The following is an 11,630-nucleotide window of genomic DNA, read 5'->3' as shown; positions in this document are numbered from 1 at the left end:
GGCCGTTTGAATAAAACGTAGCATGCTTGAATTTCGGTAGTAAATGCTACATGTGGATCACGTTCCTGTCAAAAGCAGAGACTTTACTACACAACAACGTTCGAACATGTAGTATTTACTACAATTTTTCGGTAGGTAGCTACAGAGGTTGGTACTCGTGTGTTTGCTGATGAAGTGAAGTAGAGAAATTAAAACCAAACCAAACTTGTTTTACTATGTGGACTATGTTTTTGAGAAGATACTACAAACAAAAGACTTTACTACATTTTATTCATACGGCCCAATATGTCTACTTCGTTTTGCGTATAGCACAGCGGAATACATTTTCAATTTTGAATCATCTGTCAAAGACAAATTCGATCCAATATTCCAATTAATACGAATTCAATCCAATCAATAATTTGATAATTTAACGCGAAAAAGTTTTGCACATGTACTTTAAAAATGAGAATCAGTCACATCGCGCCGTTGGAATAAAGTTGAGAATCGAAAATTACACGGTGTGTGGTAACATAAAATGTTTCGAAGAAAATCTGACAGTCATTCGTGAAGCGAAGCGAAGATCCGGAAATAAAGCGTCAGGTCAAACACAACGATCACAAATAAAAACTGAACGAAAAAGTTACATGAGAACAAGACTTTTGTGCAGAATACAAAAAATCGAGCTTGAGACCGTACGTTTAAGGTCAGGCCCGTACCAAGGATTTCATTTCGGGAGGGGTCAGTTGACTTTACCAGTTCCGGAAGAACCGGGAAATGCTATCAAAAACGTTGGAAAGGAACTTACACCGATTTCTTAGATATTAATTAGCCTATTACGAACTTATATTCAAATGAAATTTCAATTAATTTTATCCAGATCCAACTTCTAGGCCCGGAAATACAGGGTAATGAGTGTTAAAAATTTCAAATCGCCATTAGATTATTAGATGCATAAAAACAGAATATTTTTTCCACTTGAATGAAAACTGTTTCAATTTAAATGCCTTGTTAGACGGTTTTTATATAAACTTGTCATCACCGGTTTTCGGATCCGGAAATTGAGGCTAAAAATTCCAAAACAGAACGCATAAAATTTTCACAAATGGTAAGTAGAATTTGAATGGAAGGTTTCATTCGAATCCGGCTTCTGGTTCCAGAAGTTTTGAGTGCTCAAAATCTCAAACAGTTAACACATGAGCTGAAAAATTCCAGGCCTAACAAAGAGAACACGATTTTTTGGATCAAAATTAACTTTATTCATTAACATAATCTCCATCAAGAGCAACGCAATAATTCCAGTGCTGCTCTAACATTTCAATACCACTTTTGTAGAACGATTTATCTTTTGCCCAAAAATAGGCCTCAGTTTCAACGATAACCTCTTCATTCGTGCAAAAATTTCTTTCTGGCGAGCATTTTTGCAAATTCGCGAACAGCCATTAGTCGCTGGGAGCCAAATCTGGCGATTACGGTGGTTGTAGAAACAGTTCGAAGTTCAATTCATGTAGTTTTGCCATTGTTTCACGGTGCGTTGTCTTGATAAAACAGAATTATTTTTTTGCCATATGCGGTCGTTTCTTTGCAACTCCAGCCTTCGAACGTTCCAATAACGCTATAGAATATTCACTGTTAATGGTATTTCCTTTCTCTAGATAGTCGATAAACATTACATCACGCACAAACCGAAATACCGAGGCCATTCCAGCCGATTGATATGCTATCGGTTGCTTTGGACGAAGTTCACAAGTTGCTATCCTTAGATGACGATCATTTTGATTCCGAAGTAAAGTGATGAATCCATGTTTCATCCATTGTCACATATCGTCGCAAAAACTCTGCTTTGTTACGTTTAAAGTTTCACTGCGTTCTGCATCATCGGTTTCTCTACTACCTCCTTTGAAATCAGCAAACCATCATTTTATTGTTGTTTCTAATGAAGCAGAGTCTCCATAACACTTTTCAAGCCATTGCTTCTCTTGAACGGTATTTTTTCCCGTCAAGAAGCAGTGTAAAATTAAAACACGAAATTGTTTTTGATTCCTTGTTTTGAAAATAACAAAAGTAGCATCACTCTTAGCACAATAGTTCACACACTAATATATGGAATATCATACAATTTTAACAGCTGTCTTTCAAAAGTTAGTGTTAACTGAAAAAAATACGACAGCAATAAAATTAGCGCCATCTATGTTTTAGGCACGGGAATTTTCAGCCCATGTGTTATACACATGTGTTATGCTTCTTCATTGACTTCTTATATAGTTGAAGAAGTGCTCGTCTTTTTTCGCATAATCGAAGGGTTGATGAGCGATTCTCGTAGTGTGACAATTGAAGCTTACGTTTTTAACAGACAAAGCTTTTCCAACTGGAAGTGTCATTATTGATTATTTAAATAAAATTGGTGACTGTGTTCGGGATCAGGTTATTATATTATACATTTAAAGACTGTCTCAGAAAGTATGGACGCACTTTGATTTCGCTGTAAATAATTCACAAGTATTAGATATTTAAATTTTATTCGATATACTGATAATATTAGACTACAACAACAGAATATTATTCTCAACATTTGCTACTTCGCAACTGTAGACTAGCTGGCGCACCTTCTTGCGAACGTTCCTCATTAAATTCGGTACAGACTTCTTGGCGACAAGTTTTGACACTTTTTTCCAATCTTTTTCGAACTGTTGAATGGTTTCGGCTGCCGAGACATGTTTCCTAAGATGTGCTTTCGTTAATGCCCAAAATTTCTCAATTGGTCGAAGTTGTGGGCAATTTGGAGGATTCATGTCTTTTGGGTTGTCCCGGGTTGGCGGTTCAATGCATAGGGCGCTGGTCTTTACAAGCCAGTTGTCGTATGTTCGAGCCTCGACCTGGAAGGATTCATAGTGTCAGTATGGGATCCATAGTACTAGCCATGCAATGATTCTGTACACTTAGAATCGGCTGCGAAGTCTTTTGAAACAGAAAGGCCAAATTTCACTAAAGGAATGTAATGCCAGGACTTTTTTTATGTCTTTTGGGACGAAAGTGACATTTTTGGTAGTATACCATTCTACCGTTGATTCCGAGTAGTGGCAAGAAGCAAGATCTAACCAGAAAACAACATAATCTTTGTGGCTTCGAATCATGGGTAGAAGTCGTTTTTGTAAACATTCCTTGATGTATATTTCGCTGTTCATTGAAGCAGTGGTGATGAAGGGTTTCGAAATCTTACCGCAGCTACAAATTGCTAGCCAGACCATAGCTTTCTTACCATATCTTTCGACTTCAATCGATGTCTCGGACTGGTTTAACACTTGCCCTTCTCGCACCGTATAATATTGTGGTCCCGGCAAGGATTTGTAATCGAGTTTCACGTAGGTTTCGTCGTCCATGATTATGCAGTTCAATTTTCCAGCAAGAATCGTATTGTGCAGCTTTCGAACCCTCGGCCTGATCGATGCTTCTTGTTTCGGACTACGTTTTGGTTGTTTCTGCTTCTTATAGGTTCGAAGATTCAAACGTTCTTTGGCACGAAGAACATTTGACTTCGAAGTGCCCACATTTTTGGCCACATCCCGATCTGAAACCTCCTTTTTTTGCTCGAACGCCTTCAGTATACGTTTATCCAACTGAGGGTCAGCAGGACCTTTTTCTCGAGCCGTTTTCGGTTTATCCTCAAAGGTGTTATCCTCACCGAACTTCCTAATTGCATTTCGCACGGCTTTTTCACTTACTCCTTCCATTTTTGCTGTCTTTCTCAGTGACAGTCACCGTTCTGTGCACCATTTGCACACAATTTTTCGACATTGTTCTGCTGAAAGCCCACGCATTTCGAAACAAACTGATGAAAACGAATAAACAACTGCACAAGTGGTTAGAGAAGAGTGTAAACAACAGGACGCAGCCATAAAAATTGACAGATTCTGAACCATTGCGAAATGGCAGCGGTTTTTGGTTGCGTCCATACTTTCTGGGACAGTCTTTACAGTTATGCTATTTCTGTCCCACATAACTAAGACCTTCAAAATATCCATTTATTTGTTTATTTGTTAAAATAATTCATCTGACAAATAATAGTCTAAATGAAAGGAAAAAGGTACAAACGGTCAATTTATAAAAAAGAAACACTTGATAACTTTTGTGCAAACTTATGCGATGGTTCCCCAAATTCGAACAGATGCTCAACTTTGGAAAATGCACGTATACATTCTGTCATTGGTTCATGTAGTCCGAAAGTAGTACGATGAAATCTTGGTTGAAGTAGACTCGTCGAGCGTAGAGATCGCTGAGAAGCACGGAAGTCAAGGAGAGATAATAATTTTGGTGAATCAATATCGCCATTGATCACTTTAGCCACAAGTAACGCTTGCTGTATTTTTCTACGTCGCTCTAGTGTTTCCAGTCCAATCAGGCGACAACGGTCAGGATACGGTGGGAGATCCAGTGGGTTCCGCCAGGGAAGGTCCCGCAAAGCAAATCGAATAAATCTCTTTTGTACACGTTCTATCCGTAAATTCCAAACCAGTTGGTAAGGACTCCAAATTAAACACGCATTTTCAACTAGTGGACGCACCAATGAGCAATACAACGCTTTCAAACAATACGGATCCTTGAAGTCCCGACTAATTTTTGCAATAAATCCGAGTTGCCGTGTTGCTTTGGAAATTAAAGTTGATCGGTGTAGATTAAAGGTGAGTTTAGCATCCAACAAAACTCCGAGATCATTGACAAATTCGACTCTATCAAGCGTTTGTCCATCAATTTGATAGTCAAATACTATTGGATTTATTTTGCGATGAAAAGTTATAACTTGACATTTCACGGTACTGATTATTAAAAAGTTTCGTCGACACCAGTCTACGAAAATATCTAGGAGCTCCTGAAGATGGACACAATCTTCAACAGCACGGACTGCCAGGTACAGCTTTAAGTCATCAGCGTAAACCAATCTGCATCCGACGCCAAGTAGTAAAGCAGCATCGTTGAAGAACAGCACAAACAGTAGTGGACCAAGGTTACTGCCCTGAGGAACACCCGATTTATTCGTGAACGGAGAAGAAGTACAAGAGCCAAGCTGCACACGTAGTACTCTGTCGCATAGATAAGAGCTCAACCATTTTACAAACGTTCTCGAAGCGCCTAATCGAGACAATTTTGCTATTAGTATTCCATGATCTATTCGATCAAATGCAGCTTTTAGATCGGTGTAGATGGCATCAACTTGTGACTTTTCTTCGATCCGCGTAATACATGTCGATGTAAAATCCAGTAGGTTCGTATTCACTGATCGTCCAGGCATAAAACCATGCTGGTCGGTGGATATGTATGTCTTCGTTTGAGATAATATTGAAGCGCTAACTACTAGCTCAAATAATTTCGACGCTGCTGGCAAACTAGTTATACCACGATAGCTTCGAACATTCAGGCGATCACCACTTTTAAAAACTGGAAACATAAAAGACTGTTTCCAGATTGTTTTCCAGATTTCCAGATTTATAGAACACAACAATCTACAAGACATTTGATGATGCTATAGATTTGGTCCCACATAGCGTCTTTACTTTGATTCGTGGAGATTGGGATATATCTTATAAAATAAACTTACTTTGGCTATATTGGTTTTGGTCTCAGGTTCCGAAAGTAGTGGTCAACAATTCCAAAATGAAACTCACATGTAATAGTTCGAGCCAAATCAGGGAAGCAAGGTGGATGGGTAAGTAATTACTGAACCGTTGATTTTAACTATGGTAGCGATGTTCATATGCTTCAGGTAAGGTCATTTCATTGCAATTTAGATCCTCAATCGCTCTATTAATGCGCGATAATACTTGCACTCCTGTTTCGAAGTAGTCCTCCAAAAGAAGGTATACTGGCAGATGGTAATCCCAGAAAACCGGCATCACAGGCCCTTTTTATATAAAACGGCAAATAACTTGACAATTAATACTTCGTTCTCAGAATTTGTTTTACAGTGTCAATATTGTGGATGACGCACTTTTCTTTCCAATTTTCGCGCCTTCCTCACCATTTGAACCCCCCCTTGAATGACCATTAAGCCTCCTTTGAGGCACTTGTGCCGCTTGGAAGCACTCGTGCCGACTTCAGTCTATTGTATGGTAGTCATTCTGTTCTCTAGCATATAATAATGGATTCAGCCAAACATGTATTCGAAGTGCGCTTGCGCTGGCTGGATATCTTTCTCTTTCTGCAGACCCTTGAGCAACTTTGGCATACTCGCGCACTTTTTCTATTTGGTCATCCAATACAATTTTATGTATTATTAATATAATTGTCATTTATTTGGCCCCGGTTTTAGCCTCCATTTTATGCAGTTTTGATTTGATTTCTTAAAACAATTATTTCACTGTGTAATTAGCAGGATCAATAGCCCCAAAATATTTATCATACAATTTGGTTTCTGCTTCTGTTTTCGGGAGGGGCCAGAGCTCCTTACCTCAGCCTTTCTGAGTACGTGCCTGTTTAAGGTTCATAAATCCAAAAATTTGAATCGGGAGTTAAGCAGACCAAAAGTTAACGAAACCACACTACTGCGTTAGTTATAATTCCGGAACAGAAAGCCATACCCAGCTGCTCGCAAGTGGAAAATCGCCTTTCAATGTCTCTCGGTTTCAGTACATAAGGCACCCAACTGCCTTGCTTTTGAATCATTCCCATCGATTTTATTCGTACAGAAACTGCTTGTTGAGTCACTTCCAATGATTCCTCCTTCAAGCTCCTCTTGACTCGGATCTACATCGGGTAATACCTCTCTGTTTATCTTCGATTTTTTTTTGGTTGACCAGAACGAGGCTTTAACTTTTGTCTTTAACAGAAAACTAAAACTCTATTCTTGAAGCGAATCCGAAAAGCTAATCTTTTTTATGTTACGACGTGAAGACGTCTTCAGCGAATAACAGATACAAAAAGGGTAGATGATTGAAATAACTTAAGTAGAAAATTTCGAAAAAAGTACACCTCAGAAATGAATATGAATATTGACTGGGCATAGCGTAGTATTTTTCTTCTTGTGGTTTTCATAGAGAATCAATTTTTCATCCCCAGTAACAATTCGATGTAAAAAAACTTCTTTCTTTGTTACCTTTGGATCAGCTGCTCGAAAGGGAAAAATCGCCTTTCATTTTCTCTCAGTTTCAGTTCATAAAGCACCCAACTGCTTTGCTTTTGAATCATTTCCATGAATTTTAATCGTACAGAAACTACTTGGTAACTCACTTTCAATTATTCTACCAGCTCTTCTTCCGTTTGACTCAGATCTTCATCGAGTTATGCTTCCAACTGTTTATCTGCGAATTGTTTTGGTGCCTGTCTTTAACGCTGAAATCTCCATTCTTGAAACGTCGAAACCATTCCCTACATGATTTATCAGTTGGAGCTTTGATACCATAAACATCCACAATCGTTTGATTCTCTTCAGATGCACTTTTCTTGCACTAAAACTTCCCGCAAATGCTGCATAGTTAACACAAAATTCATCATAATTACCACAGTGAAATACAGGTTTTTGAAAAAAAAACTCGAAGCAATAAGAACTGATTATTAATTATTAATGACAGATGTTCAACCTCTTGAAACTATTGGCATTAGCTGTTACTGTTCAATAAACATAACAGCCAGAGACATCTTTTGAAAACGGACGGAACTAATTCGTACTTCCAATAGTTGCTTTCGGAAGCTATGCATTTTTTCCATCAACTCTCGAATACCACGTCGAATTCACTGTTCATCTATCAATGCGATGCAGTCGTGAAGATGTTTTTCTTTATCCTCATAAGTAATGAAGTCTTGCTCAACGAGTGCGTAAAACATCGACGAAAGCAAATAATAATCAGAAGGGGCGAAGTCCGGATAGTAAGGCGGTTAAAAGATCCCATCTGAGCTTAGGAATAATGATTATGACCGCTTTCACTGTGTTTGTGTGTGTGTGTGTGTGTGAGAAGGGGGGGGGGGGGGGAGGGGAGGCGTTACTAATGTTCATTCTCATCATTCTCAAAATAAAAACATTTCACATCTCCTGTAATGATCCGGTCCAGAAAACCTTTTGTTTCATACCGAAAAGCAATATTTCGCTCGCTGTTTTTTGCTGTTGTTTATCATTCAGCTCATTAGGAACTCAGTAATCGACGATCTGAATCTGCAGACGATCAGTAATAGGTTGGCGACTAAAGATACATTTCTTCACCATTGGTTTTTGGTTTTAGGTATTGTCTTTGTTAAAAAAAATTCTAGCAATTCGGCATCCTCAATTTTTTAGGTGGACCTATTTGTGCTTTGTGTTTCACACGTTTTAATCGTTCAAACATTCACTTTAAATGTTGAAGTGAGTTCTTCTGTAAAGTTTTTGTCATTATTTAAGGTACTTAAAAAACGGTATTAAGAGACCAGAATCACTAAAAATAGTTCGTATGTCCATGAATTAGTATGACGAATAAATTGAAATAGTTTTGAGCCCAACTTTGAAGATATATTATTGAAATTATATTAATTTCATTACATAAATCATCATGTAGGCCCGAAACCAGAAGTTGGATCCAAATAATATTCAGAAACCTTATATGGGAGCATTGGACTGTTCATATGAGTCTAAGTCTTTATAAAGTTTACGAAAAGAAATAATGATTTATTTTTCACACACAAATTTGCATATATTGACGAATTTCTTCGAATGGTATAAGAGTGTAAGAAGTTGTGTTCTTGCAATAATTATTGTTGTAAGCAGTAACAGTAGCATTGTCTAGCAAACTCCTACTACTGGAATAAGGCGGAAAGTCGCTTACACAAAAACATCCGTTAAAAATGGACGGATTTTATTAATCTATGGCTTGTTGGATAGCTATTACCAGGGGCGGCAAGTTTCCTGAAACAATGGGGGGGGGGGGGGGGTGTTTAGAGGGTACACAAAAAATTATTACTACAGATCATTAAACTTTGCAATATATATAAAAGATTTTTATAAAAGGAATGGAGTGGTTAGAGCAAATAAAAAGCAACCGAGTAAGCCAGTTTAGTTCCTCTTCCGAATGTTTTAACACGATCACAAATATTTTCCTTACTATTCCAGTAATAAGCAATATTCGAAAGTGGTAAAGCATTGTATGGCTAGTATTACGATTGTAAGACCAGCGCCCTTTGCATTGAACCGCTAGTCCGGGTTTACATCTACAGTGTGTTACATGTGAATAAATCACCTGACTATTGTTTGGAATTCGATCTTTCCCTTTTTTTTCAAAATGAGTACCGCGTACGCTTCGCTGTTTTGTTTTGTTTGTTTTGTTCACACCCGAAAGGTCTTAAAATGACCCAAGCAGCCGCGGCGAAATACATGCAAAAGTTGAAACAGTTTGTGAGTAAGTGGGTGAATCGTTTTAGAGATGTGAAAAATATAAATTAGAATTAGAAATAAGCATGTTTTTTGGATTCTAAATAAAACTCATGATTTCAAATAGCACAAAAAAAACAATCTTCAATTTCTCAATGCGAATGAATTGATAAATAGTTTTCGTTATTTATTCAAACTTGTTGGAGAGAACATAATGCCAATTTTGTTAAATTTTCACTGAATCTTTGATTGAAATGGATAAACCACATTTCTTCAAGGGGTTTTGCGACCAATTCATGACTGAAATAGTTTTGAATTTTACAAAAAAAAAGAAGGAGTTGCTAGTCGTTTTCCGAAAATAATCACCTTTGTGCTGAGAGTTAGATTATGTTAGATGAAAATTATTACTGCAAGTAAAACTGGAAACCGATGATCCAAGATTAAAATCCCATGTTAGCGAGCCTTTTTGTGGCAACTAGATGAACATCATTCGTTGCTAATTCACTTCCGCTGATTATCCATGACTAGTGGAATTACAGTGCCCTTTGGCTTCCCTTGCACCTCTTCCATTGTAACCCGACCTGATGTGCGTCGCTAGTCCCCTCCGATAGCGTACAGGGAGGGCCCTTTGTTTGTATGAAAATATTTTCCCTTTGCATGCGGAATATGCGGTTGGTAGGATCGATCGGAACGGTAAAACTGAATAGAAAACTATTCATTAATTTCACTTTCCATTCTACCTACATCATCAGATCCCCGTGCTGTATAGTATAATCTACCGGTAGTTCCGCACCCAGAACTGGTTCTGTTAGTTCCGAAGGGAAAAAGTTGCTGACTAGACAACCAGAAAACGACGATCGAACGGAGATGACGATGACGATGATACTTTGTTGATTATTGTTATTATTCGTATTACTATTCCAACAGCCGCGGGCAAATTTATTCATAAGTTATTGCACCCAATGATGTGGTCATATAATATTTACATTGGCAAGGTTCTGCTTCTAGCTTCTGCTTTTGCCGCTACGGTGCAACTTCGGTAAGAGCAGTGCTTCTCCCTGTCCGATCCAATCTATCTATCTACGGCTTATGCCTGTGATTTTAGGGTTCCGATAAGAGTTTGTGTTAGGGGTTATGTTGCGCTTTTTATGCACGGCAGGAGTTTTGCGATCAATTTCAGCGCATATGTTTGATTACAGATAATTGAAATGACAGGCGGTGCAAGGACGGTATTCTCTGTTTGGATGAGACTACTTTATGCCGTGTTGACTTTTTCGGTATACTAGAGTAATTCCACTTGTCACACGATGAAAAGCTCATTGCTAAAAGTATCTAACACTGGGTATGAGAATTCGTCGTGAGAAACCATTCAAACTTTTTCAGCGTTAAATTCGGCGCCAATGCTCCAAAGAAGAACGATAATAATACTCGCATCGTTATCCCACTAATCAGCTCAAATGAGCTTAAAACATTCTGTTACATTTCTGTTGTTCAGCATCGTATGTTCGATGTCGGTCTCATAATCGCTTTTCGGCGGTTTCCCGTTTGCTTTGTGTGGGGTAGCTTCTGCCGCCTGCAGCATCAGTGTCAACTACCCGAGATAAGATCCACATTCCCGGGTACCGCCACGAAGTCCGAACCGTAAGATTGGATGCATGCGTGAAAGTGGCTCCAAAATGGCTTTGTATAGGAGCACAATATAATCTGAAAAAGAAAACCGTAGGAGCATATAGGACCTCCAAGCAGCTACAAGGTGACAGTTTTCAGAAGTTTGAGATTAGCCGGTTGGCGCCACAATTAAGTTGGGCGGCGCCGGATTCCACCGTCGCGTGAGATGAAGAGAAAAGCTGCAGTAGCATTCTTGGACAGTATTATTGGCATTTCACTTTTCTATTGCAAGGTAATTTTGGCCTTTCTGAGGGAGTTTTGATTAAAAGTAAAAGTAAGATTCTGCTCGCGACGGAAAAGAACCATTTCACTGGGCCATTGCCAAACTACCTTTATCCACAAACCACTCGATTCTAAAAAGGTGAGACTTCGAATCCATGCCTAGTGAATGACTCATGACGAACGAAGCAACCCGATGACTTCAGAAGGCGTTTCAGCTACTTTTTGTAACACTGACTGAAGAAAAAAAGACGATGCGTACTGTTGCTTATAATGCTTATCTGGATTTAACAACCGTCATACAATTTTATAAGTCATCGTTAGAAGTACAGTGAAGTCTGCTACAACGCTGTTTGCCGAGGACGTGAAGAAGGAATCCTAAAGTATATCAAATTTCGGCTGATTGGAGCTGTGAACGACTGTTTAGTTTCTGTTAAAA

This window comes from Malaya genurostris, chromosome 2 (genome assembly GCF_030247185.1).
Source record: "Malaya genurostris strain Urasoe2022 chromosome 2, Malgen_1.1, whole genome shotgun sequence".
NCBI lineage: Eukaryota > Metazoa > Arthropoda > Insecta > Diptera > Culicidae > Malaya > Malaya genurostris.
Note: the sequence above shows the minus strand (reverse complement) of the source record.